At 49.0% G+C, this 17,733-nt stretch overlaps 1 long non-coding RNA gene across 1 annotated transcript in view; it reads left to right on the forward strand.

The window, feature by feature from the left end:
- Positions 1–17,733, forward strand: part of LOC309370059 — a 191,802-nt gene that overhangs the window by 89,891 nt on the left and 84,178 nt on the right. The gene's annotated exons all lie outside the window — the stretch shown is intronic.

Consider the following 17,733-nt stretch of genomic DNA (forward strand, 5'->3'; position numbering starts at 1 on the left):
AACGTCCTTGGAGCAAAGACGAAGGGCGTTGGGGACGCACGCCGGCGAGAGCACCTCCCTTCTTTCCCAGGGACGCAACGCGCGCTCAATTCACGCCTCCGCTGGGAGGGGGAGAGGAACAGATGGAGATAGGTGGTGCCAGGGCTCAGTCAGCAACCAGAGCCCTAACACCGGGAGCAGTCAAAGCGAAGCCTCCTAGAGGGAACAGGAAGTGTTACATCTGTGACAGTGCTCAGCACATGGCAAAAGAGTGTCCCCAGAGGCTCCACAAGCACACTGCAGCCTCAGCAACAGTAACAGAAGCAGTTCAGCAGAAAGAACCACAGCAGGGAAACGACGGAGTCTGGCTGGAAGCAGAGGCACTGGGGCCCAGTCAGACGAGTCAGTGAAGCAGTCCCCAGAGATTTTACAGCCCACAGACCCACTCCCACCCAAACCAGTGGTGCAACTCACTGCATCGCTCCAGCTACCCAATGGACTCACTATGGAAGTGCCCATTACGATCGACTCTGGTAGTAATGCAGACTTTATAGGACTGGATTTCATCAAGCAACATCACATAGCACTCCTGCCAGCCACGATGCCCCTGAAAGTTGTCACGGTCGATGGAAGAGAATTGCTAGGGGGGCAGGTGGTCAAGCAAACGCCGCCGATGGTGATGCAAATTGGAAATCACCGGGAAGTCATCAGCTTCAATGTCACCCAACTGTCGGACACGCCTGTAGTATTGGGCATGAGTTGGCTGCACAGGCACAGCCCAGCATTGGCATGGTACCAGCGCCAACTAACTTTCGGCTCCTCCTACTGCGCAGAACACTGCATCCTGCCTAGCCCGGAGGGGGAAGAGGATGACCCGCAGCTACGATTAGGCACGCTGCAAGCAGTGCCCCACAAGTACGCAGCGTTTTTGGAGGTTTTCTGTGAGAAAGAAGCGGACAAGCTGCCTCCCCACAGGTCCTATGATTGCAAGATTGACCTCCTGCCGGGGGCGACGCTGCCGACCGGGAAACTGTATTCCATGTCGGAAGACGAACTGCAAGAACTCAGGGAGTTCATAGATCACAACTTGAAGCGCGGTTTCATCCGGGAGTCCAAAGCAGTGGGGGGCAGTCCCGTGTTTTTCGTGAAGAAAAAAGACACGCCCCCAAAAAGGCTTGTGGTTGATTACAGAATTTTGAATTCGAAAACCAAGCCCACGGCCTTTCCCATGCCCAAAATCGACGACCTACTCGCAACGGTGAGGAAAGGACGCGTCTTCACCAAGTTGGATCTGCGAGGGGCGTACAACCTTATTCGCATACGGGAGGGTGACGAGTGGAAGACAGCCATGTTCACGCCCCTGGGCACCTATGAATACAGAGTTATGCCGTTTGGATTACAAAATGGCTCCCACTGTTTCCAAGCCTTCATGCATCACGTGTTAGCGGGACTCCTCTACAAGAAGTGCGTCTGCTTCCTGGACGACATCCTGATATTCTCAGAATCGCAGGAGGCTCACGAGAGGGATGTCAAGGAAGTTCTGCAGAGACTACGGGAGCACAGACTGTACGCCAAACTGGAGAAGTGCCAGTTCGACATGACGGAGGTGGATTTCCTGGGCTACAAATTGTCCGACAAGGGGCTCGCCATGGACAGCGCCAAGGTCCGCTCAGTGTTGGACTGGAAGAGCCCGCGCAATCGGAAGGAGGTCCAGAGGTTCGTCGGCTTTGCCAACTTTTATCGCAAGTTCATTAAGGGGTTCGCTATGCAGACGGCGGCCATTACCGACACTCTCAGCTCCAAGAAGAAGAAGTTCATCTGGACGGAGCAGGCGGAGCAGTCCTTCCAGAAGCTCAAGCGTCTCTTCGCGTCCGAAGAGCAGCTACTGCATGTGAACCCCAGCAAACCGATGAGGGTTGAAACGGACGCCTCAGACAGGGCCGTGGGAGCGGTCCTGTTGCAGCAAGATCCGCAAGGGGACTGGAGGCCGTGCGCTTTCTACTCCAGGAAACTCAGCAAGTCGGAGCAGAACTACGCCATCTGGGACAGGGAGTTGCTGGCCATTCATGCAGCATTCAAGGCGTGGCGGCACTTCCTCATCGGAGCCAAACACACAGTGCAGGTCCGCACGGACCATAAGAACCTGGAGTACTGGCGCACGGCAAGGTTCCTGAACCAGAGGCACATACGCTGGGCGGAGTTCTTTGCGGATTTCGACTTCAGGATAGAGTACATCCCAGGAGACAACAACGTCATGGCGGATGCACTGTCCAGGAAGCCGCAGTATCTCGAGGAAGCTGCACCGGCGGCGGCCAAGCACATTTTCGCACCGAAAGCGTGGGCGTGCGCTTCGGCCACCGTGGACCTGGACGCCATACGTCGCGTGCTGCAGGCGGACTCATTCGCACGAGCCAAGATGGAGGAGGTGCGCAGTGGCACAGCGAAGGACGACGAGTTCCAGATACGCGACGGACTGCTCATCCGCAATGGGGCCCTCTATGTACCGGGAGACGACCTCCGCGCGAAGGTACTGCAGCAGTTGCACGACGCACCCACCGCCGGGCACTTTGGCAAAGAGAAGACTGTAGAATTAGTAGCTAGAGACTTTTGGTGGCCCAAGATGCGGGGGGAAGTCGCGGATTACGTCACGAGGTGCGACACATGCCAAAGGGCCAAACCAGTACACAGACCGCCGGCGGGACTGCTGGAACCGCTGCAGACCCCGCTCGAACCGTGGGAGAGGGTGGCTCTGGACTTTGTCACGGATCTACCCAGCTCGCGGGGCAAAACAGCAGTTCTCGTGGTGGTGGACATGTTCACCAAAATGGCCCACCTCATTCCGTGCGCGAAGGTGGCCACAGCGGAACAGACCGCCAAACTGTTCATAGACCACGTGTTCAAGGTTCACGGTCTACCACGGTCTATCCTGTCCGACTGGGGGCGCCAGTTCATCTCGAACTTCTGGCAGAAGCTGATGGGCATCCTGAACGTCAAGATCAACCTAGCGTCGGCGAGACACCCGCAGACCAACGGACAAGCGGAGAGGGTCAACGCCATCATGCAGCAGTACCTGAGATGCTACGCGAATCAGCAGCCTGCGACATGGGTGGACTACCTGCCGCTCGCCGAGTTCGCCTACAACAACACGAAGCATGTGTCCACGGGGGTGACACCGTTCTTCGCCAACAATGGGAGGCATCCCAGAACCTTACCGGGATTAGAGAGCGTGGGGGAGGGGGAGCCACAGGCAGCGGACGCCTTTGCGTCGGAGTTGCAGGAGGTCCACGAACAGCTCCGAAGGCAGTTAGAACTAGCAAAACACGCATACAAGCTGCAGGCTGACAGACACAGAAGGGTTGGGGAAGACATACAGGTGGGAGACTGGGTCTGGTTAGCAGCCCAGGCAGTACCGGCCAGATCGTTAGCGAAGAAGAAGCTCGCACATAAGCAGCTAGGGCCTTACCAAGTCGAGGCAAGGATCAATCCAGTGGCCTTCCGGTTGGCACTTCCGGAGGGATCCAGAATGCACCCAGTCTTTCATAGATCAGTGCTCACACCCTACAAGGCACCTCACAGGTTTCAGGCGCCAGGGACGGCACCAGACCCGCTCAGGGAAACGCCCACGGAGGGTGGGTCACCAAGGGGGGAGCCTATCAACGAGGTCACAGAGATTTTAGACTCGAGATGGGGGGAAGAGGGGGTTGAGTATCTCCTCGCCAGGGAAGGTACCCCGGCAAGCGCCAACAGCTGGGTGCCGTACTATGCGGTGGAGGAGCACTACCTCAAGGACGAGTTCCACGCACTCTTCCCACACAGACCTATGCCGGCAGATTATTTCGATGAATATCTTTTCACACCCACACTTTCAGCCAGCACGTTCCAGGGGTTCTCATCGGACGAGGAACCAGCACCCGACACACGTTCCCCGGAGGGATCACCCTCGGGGTCTGCCACAGATCGCTCTTACTGGTGGGACAATCAACCGGAGGAGCAGTGGCGCAGGAAGTGGCTGAAGGGGCCTTGGCAGGCAACATCCCCCGAGGCGACCGGGGGAGAGACGGACATGGACGTGTTGGGGGAGGACCTTGGGTTCGAGCACGGAGGCAAAGAGATGGAAGCAGAGGAGATCGCCGTCGGCGAGACCATGGAGGACTATCCGGACTTATCCGGCTGGATGCACGCCACGGGGGACGAACTGTATCCTGCACTCACCCCCATAACGATGGAGCACCCAGAACCCACACCTGAAGGAGGGGAGGGGGAAGGGGGGGCTTCGAGGGGGGGATGGATGTCAGGGGCTCAGGAGCAGAGGCACAGGAGAGGGAGGAAATGGAGAGCGAGGGGGAGGAATCCGAGGGGAGCGTAGGCGATGACAGTGGTCCGAGGGATTCCCTCAGTCTCTCCAGCGAATCGGAAGATTCACAGAAGGGGGCGCCTATGGCCAGGGCAAGGGGGGTGCCAAGGGGGACACCCCAGAAAGAAGGGGCCAGAGGGGACTCAGAGAGCAGCAGTTGGAAATCAGGACCAGCTTCCCCACCAGAGCGCAGTGGGGGGGAGGAGTCCCAGGTATCGGGACCAGGGTGTTCACCACCAACGAGAGGAGATGAGTCAGGATTGACCACGCCTCCATCGGAGAGCGCGGAAACGGTCAAGAGGAAGGTTGCCCACTGGGCGCGCGCGCCAAGTTCAAATGTACAGGCGAACGGCACAGCAGGTAGCCCGGATAGGGAACCAGGTCCTAAAGCCCGCCGAAAGGAGGGACAAGAGTCAGGGGGGTCAGCATCAGAGGAGTCCAGGAAGGAGGAGACCCCGGGGGGCAGACGGACCCAGAGGAGGAAAGAACAACGGAAGAGGTGGAGTAAGGCCAGGGTCTTAAACTGGTGTATAGGGGGCGGAGACTCAGACGGAGCTTCGCCGGTCTAGGTTCTAGACGTAGAGCTGCACGCTGCGGCTTGTAAATGGAAACTGAACTTCAATAAATACTTTTGTACATTACAACCGGCTAGCGTTGGTCCTCTGTGAGCTGGGACCTGGAGGCAGCTCTGACAACTACCCTAAGGAGTCTCAAAGCGGCTAACAATCTCCTTTCCCTTCCTCCCCAACAACAAGCACACTGTGAGTGAGGCTGAGACACTTCAGAGAGAAATGTGACTAGCCCAAGGTCACCCAGCAGCTGCATGTGGAGGAGCGGGGAAGCGAACCCAGTTCACCAGATTACGAGTCCACCGCTCTTAACTACTACACCACACTGGCTCTCCTGTAGAACACGTCCCTGGGGATCATGCCCTCTTACATTCTGCGACCGCGACCAAGCCAGCGTAGACGTCGTCGAGACAGGAGTGCAAGCGTGCTTCAAATTTGGACAGCATTACGCATCTTTGTCCTGCCATGTGACGCAACACGATGCTCAATTTATAATTGGAGGCACATGAATCCTTTTTTCAAACCTCGGTCCACACAGGGCTTGAGTTTCAAAGCGTTCCCTGCCCCGTATGTTTGAATAAAGAGGCCAAACACCTGCCTTGCTCTGTCCCCAAATCAACGCTTCTCTGAGGTCTGCCTGGAACAGAACTGGTGTAGCATGTGAATGTCTCTCTCCCGGGGAGAAGGGAGGGGACTGGATCTCTGTAACCTGATGCAAAACCTGTGCTAATTTCTTTTCTTCCCACTTTCCCCCTCCAGCGGGGTTGGCACCTAATAATAGAAGCAGCCGCAGGCGATCCGTAGAGCCAGGCAGGGTGAGTGCAGTGCAAGATTTCCCCAACCCTCTTGGCCCAGATCGGTTTAAACACGGGAGCATTACTGGAGCTCTGCGGCTGGGCCAGACCAAAGGCTCATCTAGGCTGGGATCCTGTTCTCGGAGATCCAGCCAGAGATCCCACAAAGCAGAGATCCCACACGCCGGACCAGAGCGTCGCAGCACTCTCGCTTCCTGCTGTTGCCAGCAAGTGGCATTTAGAGACATTCTGCCTCCAGCCATGAAACCTTCCTTTGCAGCCACATGCAACGTCCCTGGGTCTCCTCTGGTTGAGAGCTTAAGCCGAGGTTTAGGGGTTGTAGGGGCAAAAGCCCCTCCCTGCCCCCAGCAAAAAAAGACAATTAAGCAGTGGATGTATGCAACGACTGCAGCTACACGAGAACCTAACGAGGACTCTTTTGTGGGAGAACAGAAACCTTTTCCTTCACGTTTAAACAAATATTAAAGGTAAAGGGACGCCTGACCATTAGGTCCAGTCGTGACTGACTCTGGGGTTGGGGCGCTCATCTAGCTTTATTGGCCGAGGGAGCCGGCGTACAGCTTCCGGGTCATGTGGCCAGCAGGACTAAGCCGCTTCTGGCGAACCAGAGCAGCGCACAGAAATGCCGTTTACCTTCCCGCCGGAGCGGTACCTACTTATCTACTTGCACTTTGACGTGCTTTCGAACTGCTAGGTTGGCAGGAGCAGGGACTGCGCAACAGGAGCTCACCCCGTCGCGGGAATTCGAACTGCCAACCTTCTGATCGGCAAATCCTAGGCTCTGTAGTTTAACCCACAGCGCCACCTGCGTCCCTAGAAATATTAGAGCGTGATAAATTCGTGTGCAGGATTTGAACTATGAGCGACAGAAGCAATTGCAGTTTATTGTAGGGCAGTTATGATATAAGAGAGAGAAGAAAGGGCACAGCAAGGTAGAGAAATTAAAGATGGGAAATGGGAGGGAAAGCCGGAAAAACAAAACAATAATTATGTTTTGGAGTGATTTTTAAATAAAATAAAATAAATGAAAAAATAAATCTTAAGTCCTGGGCTAGGGGTCTTATTTGGGGGAGAGGTGTGACCCTGGATCCCATATCTTCTGCCCCCTTCTATTTTAAAAAACTAACTTACTGTGTTTTGCTTTTCTTGAAGGGCAGCTAAGTACGCGTTCCACCCAGACCGATGGACTTGCCACCTTCATTTGCAGAGGGCAAAAGAAACTCCAAGGTCTATGCGCTCTCCTGTCTCTGAACGGGGGCCTAAGCTTGTGCGTCTGCATACAAATGGCTGTGTGCAAAGCTTCTTCAAATGGGTGTCATGTGCCGTCAGTAATGCCAGCTGGGCCAGTGAGCCCCATGCCAGGTATGCTGGCTAAAGCCGGGCTTGGGGCTGGGGTGTCACGGTCTGTTTCACGGGCAATTGAAGTCCTGGCTGCAGATGTCAGGACTGGGGCAAGATGGCGGGGTGGGAGCAGGAATGGGGGTCCAGAAGCCAGGAGTCGGGAAGCCAAGAGTCCAAGGGTCAGGAAGGAAGGAGTCACAAAGTCAAGGGTCCGAGGATCAAGAAGCAAGGAGTCAAGAAGCAGATGTTCCCAGTTTCTTCTGGAGCAGATATGGCGCTCTAGAAAGGCAGCTGCAACAGGTCAGGTTTTTGAGACGGCTACTGAACAGGAGTCTAGAATTCCGGCTGCAGTGGAGCACAGAATAAAGATTCTTCCACAGACCAGAGAATTACAGAAGATTGGAAGAAGTATGTGAATTATTTGAAGAGCAACTGTAATCAACAAATTACGCTAGTAGGACTACAAGAAGTTTTGGAAGGACAAACATACGAAGTGTTACAAAGTAGAAAAAGATAGAGATATTGGTTATGAGTTTGAAATGTAATTGGGAAAATAAGAAATGCATACTGAGAGATTAGATTGGAAAATTTTCAGACAGGATTGATGGAAGTCAAAAATTTGAATAAGATGTAAATGTATGTTTGATTACTGTTGAAAATGATATGTTTTTAAAAAAACTAATAAAATTTTATTTTTTTATAAAAAAAAGATTCTTCCACAGAGCATCTTGTGCAACACGAGGACCCACAGCAAATATCCTCCTAAATGCTGCAAACTTTTTTTAAAAACTGAAACAAAACAAGACTCAAACAAATGCCGTTCTGAAAAAACATATAATTATGCATACAGATTAGGTAAACACATGATACATTTCCAATTTGCTTTGTTTCCTCCAAACGGATAATTTTAGATGCTTTCCTTTAGATGCAGAAAATGCAGCGCTTTGGCTATCAGTGTCAATGGTGTAACTAATGAGTTTAATATATTAGTTGGGAATAAAGATGGAAACCAACCCGCAGGCTGGGGAGAGAGAGGCTTCTCTCCACGTCCAATATGTGGTTGCTCTGGTTAGTCTCAAAGTCTGTGCCGGTCCAGGTCAAAAGGGAGTTCTCTTAAAAGAGCAATTCTTTGTTGATATTATTATTATTTCTCTCTTTTATACCTAGTTCGTTTGCAACTGAAAATCAATAAAACACAAATATTAGAAAAAGAATGAAAGAACAATGCATTCTGCAGCATCAATGTAAACATGGAACATAAGTACAGCGACATATTGTTCAGGTTTAACAAATATTTGAAAAAGAAAATGCCGCTGTAATTAGCAATATGTTGAACTGAAGGTGGATCAAACATAAATGTTAATCTTAATTCCCTTGCTTTCTTATCATGTGTGCACCATATGAAGAGAAATAATAAGGGAAAAATATGATTCAAAAAATCAGCAAGGGTATGTGATTTTTATTTTTTTTAAGAGCAAGGGGGTTAGACAGCAAAAGGTGGAGGCAATATTATTGCAACTTTAGTAAGATCATTCTAAATAAACCAGGCTTTGCAAACCTGGTGCCCCCCAGCTGTTGCACATCAGCCCCCATAAACCCCTCCCCCAGCATGACTAATGGAAGTTGTAGTCTGAAACAGCTGGAGGGCACCAGGTTGGGAAACACACCCTAAACATTTCAGCAATGCACATAAAGATGATCAGAGAAAAGGGGAGTGGTCAGAGATGCAGGTGAGGAACTTTAACAGACGCTCCACCTCCCCTTCTCCCTGCTTTTCCCTCCTAAAGCTGATTTCCTCCCTAAAACAGAAACGAAAACTGCATTTGAGATGTTGCATTTGGCAGCTATGTCACAAACACACCTGATCTTTGCATAATTCATCGAGCTTCTGTTCTATCCTGGGAAAGCCATGCAGGGGGAGCTTAATTTGTGGTTGTTGCAAACGCTGCTCTCGCGTGGTGTGTGTGAGTGAAAAGTGGAATACACAACCCATTACCACCTGTTTGAAATGTCCCTCCAGAGCCCTCAGCCACGGCAGAGTGGCGTGTTTCTGGGATGCTGCTCTGCCAAACTCGGAAGCAGCTCCACTTACAGTATTTCCAGTGTTGTGGGCCGTCAGGAGAAGAGGAGAGGAGGCTTTCAGAATCGCTAATGGCTCAAGATGGTCCTCTAATGGATGGATGGGCAAACTAAGGCCCAGGGGCCGGATTTGGCCCAATTGCCTTCTAAATCCAGACCATGGAATCAGCATGTTTTTACATGAGCAGAATGTGTCCTTTTATTTAAAATGCATCTCTGGGCTATTTGTGGGGCATAGGAATTTGTTCATTTTTTCCCTCCAAAATATAGTCCGGCCCCCCACAAGGTCTGAGGGACTGTGGACCGGCCCCCTGCTGAAAAAGTTTGCTGACCCCTGCTCTAATGGATGCTGACACCTGGAACGAGCCTGTTTTAAATGAGCATTGGTGGCTGTTAGTTATTGCCCACACCCCACTTTCCCGGAGGAGGTTGAACCTTGAAGGTACCGCCAGGAAGAATCTTAGAATTGTGGAGTTGGGAAATTTGTTGGCCATTTGAAGATGCACTGTAAACAACTTAAAACCTTAGCAGGGTTGACACAAACTGGTGTAGTAAGAATTAAAAGGGAGTATGATGGTGTAATGAACAAAAATCTGCCCTTATTCCCTTATGGGGGACACAAGAGCCCTTATAGAGTCCTTTGTAGGATCTCCATCGGTCGGAGAAAATGTCAGAGGCCAACCAGAGAATATTGAGAAGCAAAGCAGCTAGTAAGCCTGATCTTTATTGATCTGTTGCAACAGGGTGCTCCCCTCACACACAGGAGGACAGAGGAGGACCCCGAACAAAGGTGTGCCCACCCTTATATAGACATTTTAAATTGCCCACCCTGGAGTCCAAGTCCACCCCCCCCCAGAAACATCATACCTACATCACAGTAGGGCTGTAGCTCAAGACCACCCCCCAGATGCATCATACCTACATCACAGAAAAGGTGGTCTACAACAGAAATCTGAGTGCGTTGTTTATCTCCTGTTTGGCAGGTTACCTGTTAATGCTCACTTGATTGGATACCCTGGGGAGCCTGGCCAGTCTTTTGTAATGATAAAGACTTAGTTCCTGAGCCAGGTCACAGGCTCACCCTATTCATACACAGACATACCCTTAAGACAGGGTTTGTGAACAAAAAGACAATGGGGAGGCTTTTCCATTTTCCTTTGACCTTGCAGAGAAATGTTTGAGGTCAATTTGGGAGGGACAAAATGGTTTCAGTACTTTTTGTGGGGTTTCAGACATGTGGATTATATATTGATGTATGTGCTTGATTGGTGCATTTATGAACATTTATAATATATATGTTGTTGTTGTTGTTGTTTAGTCGTTCAGTCGTGTCCAACTCTTCGTGATCCCATGGACCAGAGCACACCAGGCACTCCTGTCTATATATATATATATATATATATATATATATATATATATATATATAACCTTAAAAATTTTATATCAATGGGAAGCTAACAACTAGATATAAATTGGAGATGCAGTAACAAAAAGATATGAAATAAGTAACCACAGAAAGGAGGGGAGGGAAGTCGAAGGAAATTTGGAGTGATTATGTTAAGATTGATTTTTCTTCGTCAAAATACATGTAATTGTGAAGTTGGAAGCTATCTTGATGATCATTTGTCCAGTCCCCTGCAGTACAAGAATCCTTTGGGGCTCGAACCCTCAAGCCTGAGGTCAAGAGGCTCCTGCTCTGCCAACTGAGCCATCTCAGAAGTAAAGAGCCTAGCAGCTAGCACCATCTCATGCGTGTCATGGAGGGTGAGATTTTCGCCGACAACTAGTCCTACGGCTATTAGATTGCCTCCAGCATCAGAGGCAGTCTACCTCCGAAAAATAGTTCAAGTGGAAAGAGTGCTGCTGACCTTGTGTGCTGCTTGTGGACTTCCTGGGAGGTATCAGAACATAAGAACAGCCACGCAGGATCAGGCCAAATGCCTGTAAGAAACCCACAAGCAGGATCTGAGCACAAGAACACATTCTCCCCCCCCCCCCGCCATTTTCAGCAGCTGGTATTCAGAAAAATTGCAGCCTCTGACTGTTTGGGGTTTGTAGCCATCAACAGCCCTCTACTCCTCAAATTTGTCCAGTCCTCTTTTAAAGCCATCTAAGAGGGTGGTCTGAAACTCAACATCAAAAAAATGAAGATCATGGCCACTGGTCCCATCAGCTCCTGGCAAATAGAAGGGGAAGAAATGGAGGCAGTGAGAGGTTTTACTTTCTTGGGCTCCATGATCACTGCAGATGGTGACAGCAGCCACGAAATAAAAAGACGCCTGCTTCTTGGGAGAAAGGCAATGACAAACCTAGTCAGCATCTTAAAAAGTAGAGACATCACCTTGCCGACAAAGGTCCGTATAGTTAAAGCCATGGTTTTCCCAGTAGTGATGTATGGAAGTGAGAGCTGGACCCTAAAGAAGGCGGATCGCTGAAGAATTGATGCTTTTGAATTCTGGTGCTGGAGGAGACTCTTGAGAGTCCCATGGACTGCAAGAAGATCAAACCTCTCCATTCTGAAGGAAATCAGCCCTGAGTGCTCACTGGAAGGACAGATCCTGAAGCTGAGGCTCCAAATTCGTGAGAAGAGAAGACTCCCTGGAAAAGACCCTGATGTTGGGAAAGATGGAGGGCACAAGGAGAAGGGGACGACAGAGGACAAGATGGTTGGACAGTGTTTTCGAAGGTACCAGCATGAGTTTGACCAAACTGTGGGAGGCAGTGGAAGACAGGAGGGCCTGGTGTGCTCTGGTCCATGGGATCACGAAGAGGCGGACACGACTAAACGACTAAACAACAACAAAAGGGTGGCCATCATCCTGTGGCAAGGAGTTCCATAGTTTAACTATGCGCAGGAGAATCACTTTATTTTTTTTCTGTCCCAAATCTTTGCCCTCTGCCCATGCACCTTGACCTTTGGAGATCCTAGCTGAAGTTCCTTCTTCTTCCGATACTGGAAAATTGCTCCTGCTCCCATCGCAGGGCATCCTTCCTGCTCTCAAGCCCATGACATCTCCTTGGTTTCGAATGCCTTAATGCCTGCTGGGCTCTGCTCATCCTTGCTGGTGGGAGCCAGAGAACAGAGGGGTGGGAAGAAGGCAGAGTTTTCCTGAGCTGCCTGGGAGCCTGAAAATGGGGCAGATCCCCAGCTGAGGCCTGCTAGGTGAATATATAGGGCACGTAGCAGCAGGAGCTGCGGAAGGAGGCTGGATTGCAGAAGAGGAGGAGGAGGGAAGGAGCCACGGCAGCAGAAATTAAGAGAGCTGCCAAGATGTGTTGCTGGTGTTGCATTTTACTCCGCTTCCGTTTGCAGGGAATGCAGCTCCCGTGGGTTTGGCATAGCGGTCAGACGCACGAGGAGGGAAGACCCGAGTTCAAATCTCGCCTCAGCCACAAACTGCCCTCCCCACACTCCTGGTAGAAGCAGCCCAGGACATTTTTGTGCCGGAGGCAGAAAATCCAAATGCCTTTAAAATGTCATCACAAACAATTCGCTTCCTCCAGAAACCTACTGCCTGGGGTGAGGGGTCTTAGGCTATTCATTGTATCTCGACCTCAGTCTTCTGTCTGTAACAGGGGCATAATACTGCCCGTCTTCCTTTTGGGGCTGTGTTCCTTACTGAACTAATGACCATAAAGCCGTTTGGACCCTGTAACGTGCTTTGTAAATATCACGTTTCTTATTGCAGTTACCTTTGGGGTCTGACTGATTCACATCTGCTCCTGCGGCAACCTCTGCACTGTAGGGCATCGCAGGGTTCAGAAATCATAGAGCCATAGAATTGTAGAGTTTGGAATATTATTGGCACAAAAATGGAAACCAGAAGAACTACCGACGAAAGAAGAACGGAGGATGAAACTGATGGACTATGCAGAGCTAGATAAATTAACAGGAAGGATTCGAGACCTGCAGGACCCAAGATTCTTAGAAGACTGGAGTAAATATACAAATTGTTTGAAAAGTAATTGTAATGAACAGATTACGCTAGTAGGATTGCAAGAAGTTTTGTAAGGAGGATTATTTGAAATATTGCAAGAAAGACGATGGGGAGAATTATTAGTTAATGATAATTAGGAGTAATAGAGAAATTAAGAAATGCAGAATAAGTGAATGGAAAATCATCGGATGAGTTAATATTGTATAAGCTAAGAAACTATGTTATGTGAATGTTGGAAATGATATGTCAAAAAGCTTATATATATATATATATAATGTGAATATGAATTGTAGAGTTTGAAGAAACATGTCTCAGACCCTCCGACGTTTCTCCGAGGAAAATAGTGGCATCCCATTCCATAAGGATAATTTTACTATTTATACCCCACACATCTGACTGGCAGGCATCACCTTTGGCCCTCCAGATGTTTTGGACTACAATTCCCATCATCCCTGAGCACTGGTCCTGTTAGCTAGGAATCATGGGAATTGTAGGCCAAAACATCTGGAGGGCTGAGGTTGGGGGTGCCTGTCCCAAGGAAAAGTGGGAACTTCTGGGATGAAATCAGAAACCTGGGCAGCTTCTCCAAATCAGGGACGTCCCTGGAAAACAGGGATGCTTGGAGGGTCTGATCAGTCACTCGCCGTAAAATGTGACTGGTACCTGGCGCATGTTGAACACTGCTTGAGAGCATCTAGTCCAACCCCTTAAACACAGGAATATTTTGCCCAAGGTGAGACTTGAACCCACAGCCCTGAGATTAAGAGTCTCATGCTATCCCAACTGAGCTATGATGTCTCTGCAGCTTCAAGCAAAAACTCTCCTGCGGTGGCCAACAGCATCCATTCAAAGCGCAATCCCTCTCTTCAAAGTATGCTATCGTCAGTAAACAGCCGGTCCCCTAAAGAGACAACACATAAGGAAAAAGGAATAAGGAGAGGGAGGGGGGAATGCAAGCTTAGGCTCCAGTTCTTACAAGTCACAGATCTTATTAGAAGCAGCTGGGATGGAAATGGTTCATGTAGACTAACATGCTTTAACTGTTTTTAATTCTGAATTTTAAATGCTTGCAACGTGCCCCCGGGACCTTCTGATTAAGGGCGGGCAACACATTCAGCAATAAATAGCAATAATATAGTTTGCCCCTCCTGGCGCTACAGTTCCCAGCACCCTTAACAAACTACAGTTTCCATTCCTTGATTTAAAGGGGAAGGCTTTGCTATAAATGTGCTTGTCACACGGGCGGTGTGTATGCAGCCCTGCTGGGTCAATGAGGGACAGCTCAGCCTTTCTCCAACAGCCGTCTGGGGAGCTGATGGGATTTGTAGTCCGAGACATCTGGAGGGCACCAGGTCGGGCGGGGGGGCGGGCAAGCCAGCCAAGTCGTTCCACCTTCGGAGCCTCTTGGATGAGAGCAACGGAGGCCTGCCAGGTTAGGGGGGAATTCCCCCTGCAGATGGCGGAGAGAACAAAGAGGAAGAGGAAGACCACACATCTGCACAGCTGGAGACAAACGTTCCCAATTACGGCAGAAAAGGGCTGGGCCTTCTCCTTCAGCTGGTGCACATCAGGCCGGTTTCTCCTTCTCCTGCAGCGTTGGTGGCCCAGATCTGACGTGAGAGACCTGCAGAATACACAGACAGGGTGCGTTTGGCTGCACGGAGAAGAGACGGAGCCCAGCTTGTGCACTGAGCTTTGTTGTTGTTGTTGTTTAGTCGTTTAGTTGTGTCCGACTCTTGGTGACCCCCTGGACCAGAGCACACCAGGCACTCCTGTCTTCCACTGCCTCCCGCAGTTTGGTCAAACTCATGTTTGTAGCTTCGAGAACACTGTCCCACCATCTCGTCCTCTGTCGCCCCCTTCTCCTTGTGCCCTACATCTTTCCCAACATCAGGGTCTTTTCCAGGGAGTCTTCTCTTCTCATGAGGTGGCCAAAGTCTTGGAGCCTCAGCTTCAGGATCTGTCCTTCCAGTGAGCACTCAGGGCTGATTTCCTTCAGAATGGAGAGGTTTGATCTTCTTGCAGTCCATGGGACTCTCAAGAGTCTCCTCCAGAACCATAATTCACAAGCATCAGTTCTTCGGCGATCAGCCTTCTTTATGGTCCAGCTCTCACTTCCATACATCACCACACCGATTTTTAAAAATGTAGTATAAACACCAACATTTGGGAAACACCTGCCTGCGAGCGCTCCTATTGGAGAACAGGCTTTATCATCTTTTTCAACATCTTTTTCTACATCAAGATGTTGAAATATACATTTATTAAGAAACCAGAAGAATTTTTACTTGGCATTGTAGGAGATGATATAAATAGAAAGGACTGTAAGTTGTTTCTACATGCAGTGACGGCGGCAAGACTATTATTGGCACAAAAATGGAAGCAAGAAGAATTACCGACAAAAGAAGAATGGAGGATGAAATTGATGGTGTTATGTACTGAAGTTTTCACCCTGGGCCAGCAGGGGGATACTGTAGATAGTTATGCAAATGAAGGATCGAAAAGTGACGTTCAGTGATTGGATAGTTTTAGATCGTTGCAACAATTACAATTGTTCTGTAGCTCTATATAAGCAGGCTGACTGAGCTCCTCAGCTTAGTTCTGTTCCAGCTTACAAAATAAAGAGCTGCTTTGGAGAAATCACTGTGTCGTCTGCTATGTCAACCCACAACTTAACAGATGGACTATGCAGAGTTAGATAAATTAACAGGAAGGATTTGAAACCTGCGGGACCAGAGATTCTCAGAAGACTGGAGTAAATTTATGAACTATTTGAAAAGCAATTGTGATGAACAGATTACGCTAGTAGGATTGCAAGAAGTTTTGTAAGGTGAATTATTTGAAATATTGCAAGAAAGATAATGAGAATAATTATTAGTTAAGGATAATTAAATGTAATATAGAATTTAAGAAATGCATAACAAGCAATAGAGAACAGAAAATCATCAGAGGTGTTGATGGAAGTCTAAAAATGTTGTATAAGATGAGAAGTTATGTTGTATGACTGTTGGAACTGATATGTTAAAAAATTAATTAAAAAGTATATTAAAAAAAGGAGAACAGTCTTTATCAAAGGTGTCATGGGCTTTGAAGATGCTCGAACTCAGGACGCAAGGGAGAAATGTGCTAAGAGGAAGGCACGCTTGGCAAATCCACACCATGATGAGCTCCCGCCCGGAAACCAATGTCCCCACTGTGGAAGGACGTGTGGATCCAGAATTGGCCTCCACAGTCACTTACAGACGCATTGTTAAAACCGTGTTTATGGAAGACAATCTTACTCGGCTACAAGGGATCGTCAAAGGAGAAGAATTCCGGGAAGAGCAAAGGAAAATGTCAGAGTCTGGGTTTATCTAAAACCCAATATTGCCCTCACTGGCTGGCAGAGGCTCTCCAGGGCATCAAGCACCGGGCATTCCCAGCCCTATCCAGGGATTGGGACCGTCTGCAGGCACAGGCAGAATGCTCAGACCAGCAAGATTTCCAGCAGCAGAAACTGACATCCTAGCATTGGTTTGCTGATTCACACCTACAGTGGAGTTTATAAAAAAAAATACACCCCTTATCTCTATTTGTGCCACAGGTGATAGAATCAAATTTAATTAAGTTGTTTCACAGTGGGGGTCTTCCTTTGAAGGCCTGTTTCTCAAGAATAGCCACATTTAAGTCCAGCAACCAAAATATTATCCCACACGTTGGTTGCCCTTTCTGATGTCACAATTGTGCTTGTTTCTCCTTTTGCATGGAAACTTTGAAAAGCTGCTATCACTGGAGCAAGTCCATCAGTTTTGCTGAATTCATTAAATGAGTTTTCACATTCGCAATAAATGTGCAATTGATTGCTACGGTTTTGAATTTTATTGTTGTATGAAATAATAATACAGTGGACACTCGGGTTGCGAATATGATCTGTGTGGCACGTTCACAACCCGCAGCATTCGCAACCCGCAGTGCTATGTTTGCGCAAGCACGGGCTGTGATTCGGCGCTTCTGCGCATAGTGCAATTTAGTGAGTTTGCGCATGCGCGAGTGCCAAAATCCAAAAGTAACCCATTCCAGTACTTTCAGGTTTGGCGTGGTGCATAACCCCAAAACACACAACCTGAAGTTTCTGTAACCCGAGGTATGACTGTAATTAATAAAAGTGAAAACCCAGACAAAATTATTGACTTTTGGCAAGGTTGATGTTGTTGAGCTTTTAGGGAGGAAATCTGCCCGGATGCCAGTTTGACAACAACAACAACAACAATATGTCTACTGCCCTTCATCCGAAGAGCCCAACAGAAGATTCATGGCATAAAAATACAAAGTGAGAACGTAACATGCTTAATAAAACCAAAATAAACCAGCACCCTCTCCCATTCCCATAAACACATTTGAAAATCCAAAGAATGTTAATCAACCAAAGGCCTGGTAACAGAGAAAGCGAGGCGCCTAAATATATGTATCTTGGGCTGTGCAAACTTCTATTCCGAATAATGCTTTTTATAGGGTAGCCACTGCCCGGAAAAGTTTGGGAATCCCCGATTTAAATGAGAAGATTGAAATCGTCGCCTGCTGGATTTATGAATAGAGGGCGCCCTCTGGTGTCTGAAAGGAGACCTGCAGGAGGACAAGCTCCGACTATAAACCAGGGCGCTGCTTTTTGCACTTTCGGT

This window comes from Podarcis melisellensis (assembly GCF_964234715.1).
Source record: "Podarcis melisellensis genome assembly, chromosome: 5".
Lineage (NCBI taxonomy): Eukaryota > Metazoa > Chordata > Lepidosauria > Squamata > Lacertidae > Podarcis > Podarcis melisellensis.